The sequence below is a fragment of the Trifolium pratense genome, linkage group LG7, assembly GCF_020283565.1.
Source record: "Trifolium pratense cultivar HEN17-A07 linkage group LG7, ARS_RC_1.1, whole genome shotgun sequence".
Taxonomy (NCBI): domain Eukaryota; kingdom Viridiplantae; phylum Streptophyta; class Magnoliopsida; order Fabales; family Fabaceae; genus Trifolium; species Trifolium pratense.
In genome coordinates this window covers 26,458,341-26,476,863 of record NC_060065.1, presented here as the reverse complement: position 1 = coordinate 26,476,863, position 18,523 = coordinate 26,458,341, and the positions used below count along the sequence as shown (strand labels likewise).

General features: G+C 37.4%; 1 pseudogene; it reads left to right on the top strand.

The window, feature by feature from the left end:
• The window catches only part of LOC123896149, a 99,520-nt pseudogene extending 81,322 nt beyond the window's left edge, over positions 1 to 18,198 (top strand).
• Positions 18,199 to 18,523: the final 325 nt, after the last annotated feature.

Here is an 18,523-nt window from a genome sequence, read left to right as displayed (position 1 = left end):
AAGAATGTGACATTGATAAGGCTGGTTCCTTAAAGCTGCATTGTTGACTATATTGTACCTGAGACTTATTCAAGAATAAATCCTGCTTTTTTGGGTTTGCTTGTTGGGTGTTTTGCTCTCTGGTATCATTATTCTGACAGCCTTTTATTTATGCAGGTTCACATCCGCATCTTGGAATCCACTCAAGAGAGTATATCAAATTTGCTATTGGGCCTTGAATATCTTATCGGCATTTCATATGTAGACGATACCGAGGTCTTTTAAGGTATGTGCATACTTCATTTGTGTACTAACGTCTCTTGTTCCAAATACACAAATTTTATACTATAAACAAACGCTCCTTGTATTTCCTTTGTTGTATTACCGATGCAATTTACACACTAAGTAGCTGAGACCTATTTACTATGTTAAAAGTTAAAGCATTTTCTACAATTTGTGTTCACTTTAATTTGCTAACATGGAGATAAGAGACTTTTTTTTTTTACTAAAGATATGAGACTCTTGAAGCAAACAAATTGTGTGCATTTTTTGGAACAATGAAAATGCCAAAAAGAATTCATTATTTCCAGAAATAAATCATCCACACTTTGAAGTAGCAAAGTTTTTCACAAGAAAGGGGGGGTTTGAATTGTGAACCTTTAAAAATTGTCCTTTTAAAAATTAGATATCAAAACATACGTTAGAATGATCTCAGAATAAATAATATAAGTTAGGAGAATGATCTTAGAACGATCTCTGAGCTGCAAACAAAAACAATAAGTGATTTGTGTGTGTTAGTGTTTGCATAAAATTAATATGAGTTTAAGGGAGAGAAGAGACACAATAATTTTATCCTGGTTCACCCCTTAATAGTATGGGCTACTGTAGTCCCCATGCTCCTGTGAGATTGTCCACTAAGAGATTCTACCGATCTCAAGATACACTTCTTCTTTGATCTAATCCAAGATCACAATCTTCCAAGCTTCACTTGCTTGATCTACCTAAGTCTTCCTAGACTTTATGAGGTGTCACTCAATCAATAGTTACGTATTGAATTGAGCCAATCTTTTACAATTTGGATAATGGTTTGGATCTAAAGCTTTCTCACTCAAACTAAGTTGAAAAGCTAGTTACAATAAAATCTCTCTTTGTTCACTCAAAATGAATACTGATCCTAGTATGATATTACAATATATGGAGTGAAAGAGATCTTTAAAGAAGAGCTTGAAAACTTGTATCACAAATACAAGTAGATTGATTGTTGTAGATTAAACTCTTGCTCTTCAATGTTGCCAAAGCCTTCCTTTTATAGTTGAACCTTGAGTCTTCAGTTCCTTGGTCCCAAAGGAAGTTCTCCAACGGCTAGTTGATTCAAAATAGACAGCTCATGCTGAATTGCTGAGTGGATAAGCTCAGACTGTTCTTTCTCAGAACGTTCTCCCTGCTGTTCTTCATATTTTCAAACAAAAGGGCCATAATGACAGCTTGCAATGGGCTGTAGATAGTTGTTACTTGCTTCCTCACCAAGTATATCCATTATAGACCATTTAGGCACGTTTTGGCCAGCTGTAGATGAGCTTGCAACTTCAAAAGCAAAGGACAGTCATTCTCAGCATCATTCTGAGAGTGTTCTCCAATCTGGGCGATTTTTACACTTGATCTTCAAATGGAGAATGTGTAACACCCAAACCCGTTATTTAATTAACTCTGCCTTTATAAAATCTTTTTCGAAAATACGCAGCGGAAAAATTGAAAATCTGATTTATAAAGCGCTGGTTTGAATATTACAAACTCCATTCGAAGATAATACTAATACATTTATCTAGTAAAATATCCGAATGAACTAAAAACAAAACCTCGCACCGAACGATGCGTTATTAGTTATACAAAACAGATACTTTTCAAATGAAAGCTTAAGACCAACAGAGTATACTAAGAGGACTACATGCATATACATATAAAAACCCCTTTTTCCTGTGTCTCAATCAGAGCAGAGCTTCACCATTGCACTCGGACGAGGCTAACACATAACCTGTCAACCTGGACCCCCAAAGGTCCAGCAATTACACATAGCAGAGAGTTAGAAAACATAAACATAAGTATAAGTGTGAGTAGTATACTACACACTTCACACGCTATCATACATTTCTAACTCACGCACATACATCGTCAAATACGACTACCAATTAATCATTCATTTACAAACACACCAATCATATAGTTTCACATCTTCTCGGACACTACCAAAGTGTTCATTTTATAGTCATGACGGACTCTACACTTGTTCATTTTATAGTCATGACGGACTCTACACTTGTTCATTTTATAGTCATGACGGACTCTGCTCACATACCAAGACATGGCAACAATCATAGTATTAAACAATTAGTAAATACCAAAGCTTAACACATACGGAAAACACATTACAATCCAATCAGATAATGTCACTTAACAATTATCAAATACATGTGCATTTACCCTAATGCATCTAATGCCAATTATCCAATGTCATGTCATCCCTAGACACGACTAATGCATGTGGTACCATTTCCACGTTGTTCAGATTTCAGTCATGACGGACTGTTCAGATTATAGTCATGTACGGACTGTTCAGATTATAGTCATGTACGGACTGTTCAGATTATAGTCATGCACGGACTCTACATCAGTTTTACATCATGCAGGATGCTGTCAGTTTTACATCATGCAGGATGCTCGTCACCCCATTTAAGATGAACTAACAGTTTTACATCATGTTGGATGCGTCGGAACTTACCGAACCACCTTATCTCCCTTGGATAAGCTCAAATACAGTTTTATATCATGTAGGATATGGTTATCATCAACCATCTCTCCCATAAAGAGGAGTCACACAGTTTTATATCATGTTTGGATATGGGCTCCAGATCTCGGATAACATAATCCCATCTTCGGCCACTTTTCATAAACATAGTCCATTTTCATCAATTATTGGAATTCACATGATTCCCATAACACAATTATTCATGAATGCATGATTACTTTTAAACACATCAAATACATGACGCTATCTAGCTCGAAGCTATTCATTCACTGATGCGGAAACACAATTCCAACATCTAACACATTAGGATAACACAATATCCTATCACTCAAATCATAATTATTCACATGATAATTATCTGCATAACCATTTTTATACACATAAAGTTTCATTTACACTTATGTCATAAAACACACATCATTTCCTTAACATTGCAAATTAATGCTAAAACATCACATTGCTCACTTTAAGCTACAACTTATTGCATACACGTTTATCAATCATATAACGATTAACAATAAGTATTAACAGTATCAACATGTATCAATAATCATGTAAGGACACCCTTAAACCATGTTACAAGTGTCTAATTACACTTACGAACATCAACAAAAATTGCTGTCACAGAGGCCTTCGCTAAGCGAGGGCTTAGCGAGACATGGCGAACCTCACCAGGAAGTCACCTGCTCATGGCGAGCATTGGCGAGCTTCAGCGAACATGTTCGCTACAGCGAACTCCTGGTCGCTTAGCGAACTACACCAGAAAAATATCTGTTCTTGAGTTTCTCTAAGGCGGTTTAACATTGAATCCACTCAAAAATCCATCTAGACATGTTATAAATTCTTATAAACAGCTAATTCAAGCATATATGGTATCTATGAACATTAATTAACACTCACAAACACCCACATACATCACACTTACAAATTCATACCAATTTCTTGCATTTTAAGCAAGTTTAACAAAACATGCAAATCATTGATCAAACATCTACATATACCCACTTTCAACTCCCCAAAGTTGTTTACCTCATCTACCATGAGTTCACTACACATGTTAGGATCAAAAGAATCCATTTTCCATTAAGAAAATCACCCACCAAACCCACAAGAAAATAGAGTGGAAAGAGTTTGGGAATGGAGGAATCGACATCCTCCCCTCTTTCGAATCACTCACGAATATGTAATCTAACTCTCGTACCTTAGCTCGACGAATCCACAAGCTTGCTCTTCTCTTTCTCTCCCACGAGCTCTCCCTCTCCCTCATGAGCTCCTCCTCTTGCTCTTTCTCAAGAATTGTAACTTATGAGACTATTCATGGTTTGACTTGGCTACTTATAGAGCTCCCATTGTTCTCATGGATCCAAGCCCACTTGGCTTAGGCCCAATGCCTATCCCACGCCCAAAGGCCCAAACAACATAACTTCTCGCTCATTAACTTACGTTCTCGCTAAATGATTATTCGCCGCTTAATAATTTAATTATAAATCACGCCCTCGCGTAATAAAATAATTAAATAACGAATACTAAATTTTGGGTCGTTACAGAATGATGCAGAACTGTGACCAGATGTAATGTGGAAGGAATGCAGCTGTGATGTCCTTGTGTAACTATTCACTTGTCCTTTCCATGTACTTTCTTTTCTTGATTAAAAATTAATCTCTTGGAGAATGTTCATTAAATAATGACATTGAAGGTACATGACAATTATGAGTTGAATGTGTGTTGTCTCATCCTTATTGGTCTATGTAATTCTTGTCTAAACACTCTTGATACACCTGATGAGATGATGCCTTGAGAAATTATCATGTTGCACATGCTTGATCATTAACTTTGTCCAAAGAGGAAAGTCACTTTTCTTCCAATTATTCCTTGCCTTAATTGTTCATGAACTGTTGTGATCTTATGAGTTAAAACCATGATAAAGTGCTTCTTTGTCTTGTATATGGTTGACTTAATGAAATAAGTGCTTTTGCATTTATTCTTGTTCATGAGGAGAATGTTGCGATTAAACCAGAGATCATTCTCAGACTGATCCTGAAGCTTCTCTTTTTGCCAAAACATAATGAATATCATTGATATTAGAAGCTTAATTGTTCCTGACTAATTAAAACACTCAAGAGCACTTGTTAGATAACAATGAGATCAGAATTACATTTAAAATATAATTAAGATGTTTGTTATCTTTAAAACATCAAATTGGGATTTTGCATTTTGCCTCAACACACTTAACATTTTATCTTCTTTCCATCAGAATGGTTCACTTCAAGAATCCCACATCTTATTAGCAAGTTAAAATGAACACATATTTTGAAAATGCAAATAGAAAATGTTTTCATAAAGTCAACGGTGCCTTAACTTTTCTGTTTTAAACGAAATATTTTCATTGTTTTCATGATAATGATATCATTACAGTATAGCATATTTAAGCATGTAGGTACTCTTCTGTTATATTTTTTCTTAAGCACAAAAATAATTTGGCAACATATAAATCGTTACTCTAATGCAAAGCATAAATTAAGACGATACTAACTCCTTTTGTAACGACCCATTTTTCGTATTCGTATATTTTAATAAATGTATTTTTATTTATTAAATGGCTTTTATTATTTTAGTGAGCGACGAATAATTATTTAGCCGAACGTAAGTTATTAGACGCGAGAACACTCGTTTTGGGCTTAATGGGCGTGAGAGGCTTTGGGCCTAAGCCAATTGGGCTTGGTCCATGACTTTAGGGATTGGTATAAGTAGCAATATCAACATGAATAGTATTACAATTCATTTCTTTGAGTTTTGAGTGAGTAGAGCAAGAGCAAAACCATAGAGCTAAGCTAGGGTTTGATCAAGAGAGAAAGCTTGAGCAAGAGAAGGCTTGGATCATCATCTTTTCTTAAGGTAAGAGATTAGAATTCATGATTCTTGAGTGACAAGGAGGGGGGAGATTGTCTATGTCTCCGTTCCCGAACTCTCCCACTCAATTTCTTTTAGACTTTTGATAAGCTTTTGTATGTGAGTGTGATGTTCTTCATCATCACTTTGTATGTGTTAATCACTAGCTTGATTTCATGATAAATATGTATGTGTTTGGATCATTTTTGTTAAGTTTATGAAAGTTACTTAAAACCCAAGAAATTGGCTTGATTTTGATTGTTAGAGGTATTTGGATGTTTGAAAGGGATGATTAATGTTCCTTGATACCATATATGTTTGAAATGGCTGTTTATATGAATTTATAACATGTTTGGATGAATTTTTGAGTGGAATCAATGTTAAACCGCCTTAGACAACTCAAGAACAGATATTTCTGGTGTAGTTCGCTACGGATTCGCTACGGATTCGCTTAGCGAATGAGTTCGCTACCTGTTCGCTACGGATTCGCTTAGCGAATAAGTTCGCTACGGGTTCGCTATCTGTTCGCCATGTACCTGTAACCCTCTGATGTAGTTCGCTACCTGTTCGCTACAGCTAACGTGTTCGCTACGTGTTCGCTACGTGTTCGCTACGTGTTCGCTACGGGTTCGCTACGGATTCGCTCAGCGAACAGCACTGTGACAGCAACTTTTTGATAATTGTTTTAAGTGCAATTAGGCACTTGTAACATGGTTTAGGAGTATCCTTACATGATTGTTGATACATGTTGATACTGTTAATGCTTATTGTTAATCGTTATATGATTGATAAACGTGTATGCAATAAGTTGTAGCTTAATGTGAGCAATGTTATGTTTTGGCATTAATTTGCAATGTTAAGTGAATGTGTTAGGATTGTGTTCCCGCATTCATAAAAGAGTAGCTTCGAGCTAGAGAAATATCATATTGATGATATGTGTAAACATACATGCATTCATGTATATATATGTTGAATTGGAAACTAGGGTTCCAATAGATTTAAATGGATTTTTGAGTCCATAAGGAAGCCGAGGATCGGATTAGATGAATCCATAAGATCTAGAGCTGCTATCCAGCAGGATATAAAACTGTTTAACTTATCCATGAGGGATATGAAGGCAATTGGTACCACATGCATTAGTCGTGTCTAGGGATGGCATGACATAGAATGATTGGCATTAGATACATTAGGGTAAATGCGCATATATTTGATAAATGGTATGTGACATTATCTGGTTGAACTGTGCTAAACTTTATTAATTGATAACTGTTTGGTGCGATGTTTTGACGTGAGTTAGAATATGTATGATGTAGTTCGAAAGTGTAAGACCTTTCTTATACTCGTATGATATGCGATTATGTTTTCTAACTCTCTGCTTTGTGTTATTTGCTGGACCTTTGGGGGTTCAGATATTCAGGCTGAGGATTGTGCCGACGTTTAGACTGCTGTTCTAGCGTGGTGTTGAGATACCTTTTGGTGAGGAGACTTAGCATAGATTACTCCTCTTAGTACTAGCTTTTGACTAGGGTTTGTAAATAGTAAATGCTCTGGTAATGTAACATCGAGTCGGGGTTACGCTTGGATTTCATCGTATATCGGTGTTACCTTTTGTTATGCTAGTTCTTGTATAAGTGGCATCCTTAGGGATGAATTTGGCTTATGTATATATATGTATACATATATGCATGCTTGGTTTGATTAAATCCGCTGTTGCTTTTCATGTTAAATTCATGATGCTCTGTGTGTGTATGCTTGTGTGTTTTAATTACCGCGTGGCACTCTGCCTTTACACTTGTTAAAAAGTTTTTTAAAATTACGTTTTAAGGGTAGTATGGGTTAGGGTGTTACAATAGTGGTATCAGAGCAGGTCGGTTCGTGTGAACCAATTAGGACTTTTCTTTTCCCCGTATGAGCATGTGTAGGGAACACTGTTAGTACTTTCTAACGTCTAGTTGTGATTCGTTCAGGAATCATGGCTGCTGCGAGGACGAATGCTCAGATTGCGGAGGCTTTGGCCGCACTCACCAACATAGTGGTTAGAGATCATCAACCTGGAAGAGAGGTAGAGATGAGGTTGGAAAGGTTCATGAAGCAGAAACCGCCAACATTTACCGGAGGTTACAACCCGGATGGAGCTCACAAGTGGCTGGAGGAACTTGAAATAATTTTTGAAGCAATGGATTGTTCCGAGGAAGGGAAGACAACCCTTGGAACATATGTGTTGCGTGAGGAAGAGAATGTGTGGTGGAAGAATGCCAAGTTGAGGCTAGGACCCGGTGGTATGGCTATACCATGGGCGAGGTTTAAAAGAGAATTTTTGGTTAAGTATTTTCCTGTGGATGTGAAGAATAAGAAGGTGGTGGAATTCATGGAGTTGAAACAGGGAAATATGACGGTGGCTGACTATGCCGTCAAGTTTGAAACCTTGTGTGCGTTTAGCCCGCATTACAACACTTTGGAAGCGGAGAACGACAAGTGTGTGAAGTTTGAAAGTGGTCTACGTCCAGACATTAAACATATGATTGGATTTTCACAGATAAGGGATTTTGCAACCCTTGTGAACAAGAGTAGGATTTGTGATGAAGATGGTAGAGCTAAGGTGAACTACTACAAGGCTGTGAACGACCGAAAAGGGAAAGGACAAGAGCGCGGAAAACCTTATGATAACCGCGGTAGGGGTAATACAAGTGGTGGTAAGAAGCCGGTGAATGGAAGTTGTTACAAATGTGGAGAGCGGGGTCATATGTCGTATGATTGCCAGAAGAAATTGGACAAGTGTTTGAATTGTGGGAAGTTAGGCCACAAAACTGAAGTGTGTAGGACAAGAGTGTTTTGTTTCAACTGTGGTGAGGAGGGCCACAAGAGTATAATCTGCAAGAAGCCCAAGAAGGTGATGGGCAAGGTGTTTGCTTTGAGTGGAGAGGATGCTAGCCTTGAGGACAATCTCATTAGAGGTACGTGTTTCATCTATGACACTCCTTTAATTGCGATTATAGATACGGGAGCGACGCATTCTTTTATTTCTTTGGATTGTGCGAAGCGTCTTAGTATTCCTTTAACGGATATGACGGGTAGGATGGAAATAGAAACTCCTGCTAATGGTTCAGTGATTACCCGACAAGTATGTCGTAATTGCCCCGTAACCATTTTTGATAAGCACTTTGGTATGGATTTAGTGTGTATTCCACTTAGTGGTATGGATGTAATTTTTGGTATGAATTGGTTAATCTTCAACCGGATTCATATCAACTGTCGTGAGAAGGCCGTTGTTTTTCCGAAGCCGGAGGAGAACTTGCATTTGATGAGCGGGAAGGAAGTATCGGAAGCGTTGAAAGAACATGCCGAGATGTTCATGATGTTTGCATCATTGAAACTCGAAGGAGGAGTTAAGATAGAAGAGTTACCGATCGTTTGTGAATTCCCAGATGTGTTTCCGGATGATATATCTGACGTGCCTCCAAAGCGAGAGGTAGAGTTTTCTATCGACCTAGTACCTGGAACTAGCCCGATATCGATGGCGCCGTATCGAATGTCAGCGTCAGAGTTGAATGAGTTGAAGAAGCAACTTGAAGAGCTGCTTGAGAAGAGGTTTGTTCGACCGAGTGTTTCGCCATGGGGAGCGCCGGTATTGCTTGTGAAGAAGAAAGATGGAAGCATGAGATTATGTATAGACTATCGTCAGTTGAACAAAGTGACGATCAAGAATAAATATCCACTTCCGAGGATAGATGATTTGATGGATCAACTAGTTGGAGCTTGTGTGTTTAGTAAGATCGATTTGAGATCTGGATACCATCAGATTAGAGTGAAGACGGAAGACATACCTAAGACTGCATTTAGGACGAGGTATGGGCACTACGAGTATTCAGTTATGCCGTTTGGTGTGACCAATGCACCTGGAGTTTTCATGGAGTATATGAACCGAATTTTCCATTCATTTTTGGATAGATTCGTGGTGGTGTTCATCGACGACATTTTGATTTACTCAAAATCCGAGGAAGAGCACGAGGAGCACTTGAGGATTGTTTTACAAGTCTTGAAGGAGAAGAAGTTGTATGCCAAGTTGTCTAAGTGTGAATTTTGGATGAAAGAGGTGAGTTTCCTAGGGCATATAATTTCAAGTGGAGGAATCGCGGTAGATCCTGCGAAGGTTGACGCTGTGTCACAGTGGGGAACGCCGGAATCTGTTTCAGAGATTAGAAGTTTCCTTGGTTTAGCCGGTTATTATAGAAGATTCATCGAAGGTTTTTCGAAGTTGGCTTTGCCGTTAACCAAGTTGACGAGGAAAGATCAAGCGTTTGTTTGGGATGGTATTTGTGAGAAGAGTTTCCAAGAGCTCAAGAGAAGATTGACTACTGCACCCGTGTTGATTTTACCTGATGCCAAAGAGTCGTTCGTCGTGTATTGCGATGCTTCGAAGTTAGGACTTGGTGGAGTGCTTATGCAAGGGGGTAATGTGGTAGCATATGCTTCGAGACAACTGAAGGTTCACGAGAGGAACTATCCAACGCATGATTTGGAGTTAGCCGCAGTGGTGTTTGCTTTGAAAGTGTGGAGACACTACTTGTATGGATCGAGGTTTGAAGTTTTCAGTGATCACAAGAGTCTGAAATACTTATTCGACCAGAAGGAGTTGAATATGAGGCAACGAAGATGGCTCGAATTCTTAAAGGACTACGATTTTGAATTGAGTTATCACCCCGGAAAAGCCAATGTGGTGGCCGATGCATTAAGTAGGAAAACTTTGCATATGTCATCATTGATGGTGAAAGAGTTGGAGTTGATTGAAGAATTCCGAGACTTGAGTCTTGTGTGTGAGGTTACTTCTTCAAGTGTGAAGCTTGGGATGTTAAGATTGACGAATCCTTTTCTTGAAGATATTAAAGAACGTCAGAAATCGGATAAGAGATTGATGGAGAAGATGGTACTCATCAATGAAGGTAAGGAGACCAATATCAAGATTGACGAAGGTGGAGTCATGAGATTTCACGGAAGAGTTTGTGTACCGGATGTACCCGAATTAAAGAGAATGATCATGGAAGAAGGTCACAGAAGTGGTTTGAGTATTCATCCTGGAGTAACCAAGATGTATCAGGATTTGAGGAAGTTGTTTTGGTGCCCGGGAATGAAGAGGCAAATTTCTGAATTTGTTTATTCATGCTTAACTTGTCAGAAATCGAAGATTGAACATCAGAAGCCGTTTGGTTTGTTACAACCAATGTTTATACCCGAATGGAAATGGGATAGCATTGCAATGGATTTTGTGGGAGGTTTACCGAAGACCAAGAAAAGTAACGAGGTGATTTGGGTAGTGGTAGATCGTCTGACGAAGTGTGCTCACTTCATTGCTATTAGGAAAGGTACTTTGGTGCCTAAGTTGGCCGAGATTTATGTGAAGCAGATTGTGAAGCTACATGGTATTCCAACAAGTATTATTTCGGATAGAGATCCGAGATTTACTTCTAGATTTTGGGAAAGCTTGCAAGAAGCTTTAGGAACGAAGTTGAGGTTGAGTTCAGCGTATCACCCTCAGACAGATGGTCAGTCGGAGAGGACGATACAATCCTTAGAGGATTTGTTGAGGGCTTGTGTTTTGGAGCAAAACGTGAATTGGGATTCTTGTTTGCCATTGGTAGAGTTTACATACAACAACAGTTACCATTCTAGTATCGGAATGGCACCGTTTGAGGCTTTGTATGGGAGAAGGTGTAGGACACCTCTGTGTTGGTATGAAACTGGAGAAGGTGCAATTCTTGGACCAGAGATTGTACAAGAAACAACAGAGAAGATTCGGATGATTCGTGAGAAGATGAAAACGTCTCAGAGTCGACAGAAGAGTTATCATGATAAGAGGAGGAAGGACATTGAATTCCAAGAAGGGGATCATGTATTCCTACGAGTTACATCGACTACTGGAGTAGGACGTGCGTTGAAGTCGCGGAAGTTGACATCGAGGTTTATTGGACCATTTGAGATTTTGAAGCGAGTTGGGAAAGTTGCGTATAGGATTGCATTACCGCCATCATTGGCGAATTTGCACAATGTTTTCCATGTATCACAGTTGCGCAAGTATGTGTCTGATCCGACACACGTGATTGAATCGGACGATGTTCAAGTGAGGGATGACTTGACCATCGAGACTGTGCCTTTGAGAATCGAAGGGAGAGAAGTGAAGAGGTTGAGAAACAAAGAGATTGCATCCGTGAAAGTCGTGTGGGGAGGACCGGCTGGTGAGAATGCAACGTGGGAGTTGGAAAGCAAGATGAGAGATTCTTATCCCGATCTGTTTCTAGGTAATTTCGAGGGCGAAATTCTTTTAAGGGGGGTAGGATTGTAACGACCCATTTTTCGTATTCGTATATTTTAATAAATGTATTTTTATTTATTAAATGGCTTTTATTATTTTAGTGAGCGACGAATAATTATTTAGCCGAACGTAAGTTATTAGACGCGAGAACACTCGTTTTGGGCTTAATGGGCGTGAGAGGCTTTGGGCCTAAGCCAATTGGGCTTGGTCCATGACTTTAGGGATTGGTATAAGTAGCAATATCAACATGAATAGTATTACAATTCATTTCTTTGAGTTTTGAGTGAGTAGAGCAAGAGCAAAACCATAGAGCTAAGCTAGGGTTTGATCAAGAGAGAAAGCTTGAGCAAGAGAAGGCTTGGATCATCATCTTTTCTTAAGGTAAGAGATTAGAATTCATGATTCTTGAGTGACAAGGAGGGGGGAGATTGTCTATGTCTCCGTTCCCGAACTCTCCCACTCAATTTCTTTTAGACTTTTGATAAGCTTTTGTATGTGAGTGTGATGTTCTTCATCATCACTTTGTATGTGTTAATCACTAGCTTGATTTCATGATAAATATGTATGTGTTTGGATCATTTTTGTTAAGTTTATGAAAGTTACTTAAAACCCAAGAAATTGGCTTGATTTTGATTGTTAGAGGTATTTGGATGTTTGGAAGGGATGATTAATGTTCCTTGATACCATATATGTTTGAAATGGCTGTTTATATGAATTTATAACATGTTTGGATGAATTTTTGAGTGGAATCAATGTTAAACCGCCTTAGACAACTCAAGAACAGATATTTCTGGTGTAGTTCGCTACGGATTCGCTACGGATTCGCTTAGCGAATGAGTTCGCTACCTGTTCGCTACGGATTCGCTTAGCGAATAAGTTCGCTACGGGTTCGCTATCTGTTCGCCATGTACCTGTAACCCTCTGATGTAGTTCGCTACCTGTTCGCTACAGCTAACGTGTTCGCTACGTGTTCGCTACGTGTTCGCTACGTGTTCGCTACGGGTTCGCTACGGATTCGCTCAGCGAACAGCACTGTGACAGCAACTTTTTGATAATTGTTTTAAGTGCAATTAGGCACTTGTAACATGGTTTAGGAGTATCCTTACATGATTGTTGATACATGTTGATACTGTTAATGCTTATTGTTAATCGTTATATGATTGATAAACGTGTATGCAATAAGTTGTAGCTTAATGTGAGCAATGTTATGTTTTGGCATTAATTTGCAATGTTAAGTGAATGTGTTAGGATTGTGTTCCCGCATTCATAAAAGAGTAGCTTCGAGCTAGAGAAATATCATATTGATGATATGTGTAAACATACATGCATTCATGTATATATATGTTGAATTGGAAACTAGGGTTCCAATAGATTTAAATGGATTTTTGAGTCCATAAGGAAGCCGAGGATCGGATTAGATGAATCCATAAGATCTAGAGCTGCTATCCAGCAGGATATAAAACTGTTTAACTTATCCATGAGGGATATGAAGGCAATTGGTACCACATGCATTAGTCGTGTCTAGGGATGGCATGACATAGAATGATTGGCATTAGATACATTAGGGTAAATGCGCATATATTTGATAAATGGTATGTGACATTATCTGGTTGAACTGTGCTAAACTTTATTAATTGATAACTGTTTGGTGCGATGTTTTGACGTGAGTTAGAATATGTATGATGTAGTTCGAAAGTGTAAGACCTTTCTTATACTCGTATGATATGCGATTATGTTTTCTAACTCTCTGCTTTGTGTTATTTGCTGGACCTTTGGGGGTTCAGATATTCAGGCTGAGGATTGTGCCGACGTTTAGACTGCTGTTCTAGCGTGGTGTTGAGATACCTTTTGGTGAGGAGACTTAGCATAGATTACTCCTCTTAGTACTAGCTTTTGACTAGGGTTTGTAAATAGTAAATGCTCTGGTAATGTAACATCGAGTCGGGGTTACGCTTGGATTTCATCGTATATCGGTGTTACCTTTTGTTATGCTAGTTCTTGTATAAGTGGCATCCTTAGGGATGAATTTGGCTTATGTATATATATATGTATACATATATGCATGCTTGGTTTGATTAAATCCGCTGTTGCTTTTCATGTTAAATTCATGATGCTCTGTGTGTGTATGCTTGTGTGTTTTAATTACCGCGTGGCACTCTGCCTTTACACTTGTTAAAAAGTTTTTTAAAATTACGTTTTAAGGGTAGTATGGGTTAGGGTGTTACACCTTTCCTTTCTTTTTATTATTCTATTGGGGACAAGATCTGACTTTGTTGTATGATCGAGTCCTAAAATACCCCGATTGTGTCGGAAATTTTTATTTCACTTTTCTCTTTGTCCTGCGAGCAGTAACCAAAGTGAGTATAATTTGCCCTGATTTTTTTTTCTTTGGGTGATAATAATTTGCCCTGGTTTTAATTGATTGATCTTGATATACACTTTTCTTCTTTTAGAACTTGAAGTTAAGAAGTATTCATGATGCAATCTATGTTTCACTTTAGGCTGCAGATTATCTCGAGCAGGCTGAGTACAATACGGGTAATCCTAATGAGGACCTTAAAAAAGAATCCTTGATAAAACAGCTGCTTTACAACCCCAAGCTTCAAGCTGCATATCCTCTTCCATTTGATGAAGGTAAGATGTGGAAAGGCCAAAGTGGACCTGAGCTCAAACAAAAAATTCAACATCAATTCAGAAACATCATGTATTAACTAAAAATTCATGGAAGACGTAGAGCCTTAACTAAATAGTGTCATTTATTTACTCGCATAGCTTATTGTGGCTTAGTCTCTTATGGACGTGCTTTATGATGCTAATGAAGTTGTAGGAAGGAAAATAGTTTAACAGTTTTGTGTTATGAACCGGACTTTTTAAGTGCTTATCTGAAGACATTTATTTTTATACTATAAACAAACACTCCTTGTATCTGCTTTGTTGTATTACCGATGCAATTTACACACTAATATTCATTTGACTCGTTGGTAATGGAATGATTTTTGCAGCATGCAGTGCATTGATGGATTATGTAGGTTGGGATAAGTGTCGATTATGGGGAAAGCTTCGGGTTCTTGGTCTCGGAACTGCATTGAAGATTCTCTTTTCTGATGATGGTCAAGAAAATCTGGTTCAAACAGTAAGTAAATTTGTTAAGAGTGTTGGTTGTTTTCCTCTTTTCGGTTGCTTCTTTTATTCATATGCCACCTTAAATCAAATTGCTGCTGCATTGTCTTTTAAATTTGTTCTACTGCCATTCCAATACTTAAATAAAATACTCATAATTTCATAATTCCACTCACTTATCCTGCTTTTTGACATAATCCGAAGGTGAAAGAGTTGTAATCTTGTAAAATTTTTATCTCTTATATAATTGCGAAGTATGTGTGGTTCTTTCTGTGGCTAGTATCTGCAACATACGTATTAATTATTTATCAAATAGTAGCAATTAGAACAAAAATGAATATTCATCAGGTAAGAAGAATTTGATATAGCTTCTCTGTTTCTTTTCTATTCTTCTCTTTTCAAAACATCGCATTTGCACGCCTATTTATATCTGCTTGCTAGAACGATAGAATGTATCTGACGTTGCACTTATTGGTCTTTCAGATGCTGCTACAAAGAAATGAAGTAATCACATTGATGCATCTTCTGATTAGACTTTCAGCAAATTTGTTCATGAAATGGGACCTACCTCCGATAGAATTGCTGAAGGACATCTTTTCAGCCATTCAAAGCTTATTAGTTCCTTGAAAAAAGTTTGGTCTAGTATAATATTACTTGTTTGATATGTATTTGTTGTACATAATTTAATTACTTGTTTGATATGTAGATAACTGATCTTTTTCATTTGACTTCTGCAGGAAGCAGTTGTTGTGACAATTAGGATTTCAATTACTCACCTTACTCCAGAGATTAGGCTTAGAAAACTATGATGATGGGTTTGACATTTTCCAAGGATGTGAAAGTAATGCATGTAACATGTTTACCTGTCTTGGTAGGGTAGATGCACAGAGCCTTATCCCTGCTAGGCGTTAGTGGAGATGCTGGTTGTAGGATTTTAACCTGTATCTACTTATTGGCTTAATTATTTTTGTTTATGATCTGGAAATAATCGTGCTCATAATTTCGTTGTTGAATTTTAGCATTATCCTTTTTGCATCTGATATGTCTGTTCATCTCGGACTCCTTTGTTATAACTATCCTGAAAGCCCAAGTTATTAGGTGGAAGCTTGGGAATAGTTTTATATCTAACACTCTTTATCATGCATGCAATGGATGGTCATGTATTTGCTTAACGATTGTTATTTATCTACATTTACTTTATACGAAGTGTCTATATTTTGTTGAGAATTATACTTGGTTGTTTGCAGTGAATTTCAACTCATACATGAGTTATGCCTATATGTGCTATCAGCATCCCAAAGGGCCGAGCTCATACGCGCTACACTGACCACATTACATGCCTTCTTATCATGGATTCCCTTGGCTTATATATTTGAATCACCGTCGGTAGGTTCTTCTTCTGTTCAAAATGAATTTGTTGTTGAGGAGTCACTACTGAAATCTTTTAACTTTTGCTGACATCGCAGCTTGAGACACTTCTAAAGTTTTTCCCGGTTCTGGCATATCGGAACCTAACATTGCAACGTTTAACAGAGGTATGTTCCATCCGTTAAGTTCTAAGTTATGTTTCCAGGTGTTATCCGTTCAATTTTGGAGTTTTTATGATGTGCAGTATGTCAAGATGTATGACATATTCGTGGGTCAATTGCAGGTTGTTCTCATTTTTGTAACATGTACTGCATTCTTATTCATTTGATTCTATACTTTGAGAATTCTGGCTGACTTTGTGATAATGTAATGTTTAATGTAGAGCATACTCCCGCCTACCACAAATGGCTCTACTGAAGAACAAGTTGGTGTTTTTATTTTATTTTTATATTGAAACAAGATCTTAATTTGCTTAGTTAATCGTTAGGTGTTTGTCTAACCTGGCACTGTTCTTCACCTCATTTTATAAGGTTTTTTTTTTTTTTTTTGTCTATATTGAATTTTATTTTGTGAATATATATTATCATCAAACAACATGATTGAACTGTGTAAGAATGTGACATTGATAAGGCTGGTTCCTTAAAGCTGCATTATTGACTATATTGTAACTGGGACTCATTCAAGAATAAATCCTGCTTTTTTGGGTTTGCTTGTTGGGTGTTTTGCTCTCTGGTATCATTATTCTGACAGCCTTTTATTTATGTTCACTTTAATTTGCTAACATGGAGATAAGAGACTCTTTTTTTTTTACTGATGATAAGAGACTTTTGAAGCAAACAAATTGTGTGCAGTTATTGGAACAATGAAAATGCCAAAAAGAATTCATTATTTCCAGAAATAAATCATCCCCACTTAACATTTTATCTTCTTTCCATCAGAATGGTTCACTTCAAGATTCCCACATCTTATTAGCAAGTTAAAATGAATACATTTTGAAAATGCAAATAGAAAATGTTTTCATAAAGTCAACGGGGCCTTAATTTTTCTGTTTCAAACGAAATATTTTTATTGTTTTCATGCTAATGATATCAATACAGTATAGCATATTTAAGCATGTAGGTACTCTTCTGTTATATTTTTTCTTATGCACAAAAATAATTTGGCAACATATAAATCGTTACTCTAATGCAAAGCATAAATTAAGATGATACTAACGTCTTTCCTTTCTTTTTATTATTCTATTGGGGACAAGATCTGACTTTGTCGTATGATCGAGTCCTAAAATACCCTGATTGTGTCGGAAATTTTTATTTCACTTTTCTCTTTGTCCTGCGAGCAGTAACCAAAGTGAGTATAATTTGCCCTGATTTTTTTTTTTTTTTTGTGATAATAATTTGCCCTTATTTTAATTGATTGATCTTGATATACACTTTTCTTCTTTTAGAACTTTCAGTTAAGAAGTATTCATGATGCAATCTATGTTTCACTTTAGGCTGCAGATTATCTCGAGCAGGCTGAGTATAATACGGGTAATCCTAATGAGGACCTTAAAAAAGAATCCTTGATAAAACAGCTGCTTTACAATCCCAAGCTTCAAGTTGCATGTCATCTTCCATTTGATGTAGCTAAGATGTGGAAAGGCCAAAGTGGACCTGAGCTCAAACAAAAAATTCAACATCAATTCAGAAAGGCGGGTTTGGAAGATAAATTATCACCTGCAAACACTATTTAAAATAATCCCCCCCCCCCCAAAAAAAAATGAATCATTTGCAAATGTTTAAGATAAATTCTCTTCCAACCCCTCAAAATTCCAATTTTGCCCTTGTAGAAAAATTCGGTACCCATAAATCAAATTTTTTTTAGTGCAAATTCAGAAAAAATTCGGTAAATAGAAACCGAATTTTTTTTAAGCAAAAAAAATGGGTAAATTGTGCATGGAGGGTCGGGAGAGAATTTATCAATGTTTAAACCGATGTGAGGAATATGATCTAAAACCATCCATGAAAGTGCATGGGCTACAGATTTAAAACCAAGATTTTTACTTTTCGCGCCTCCTG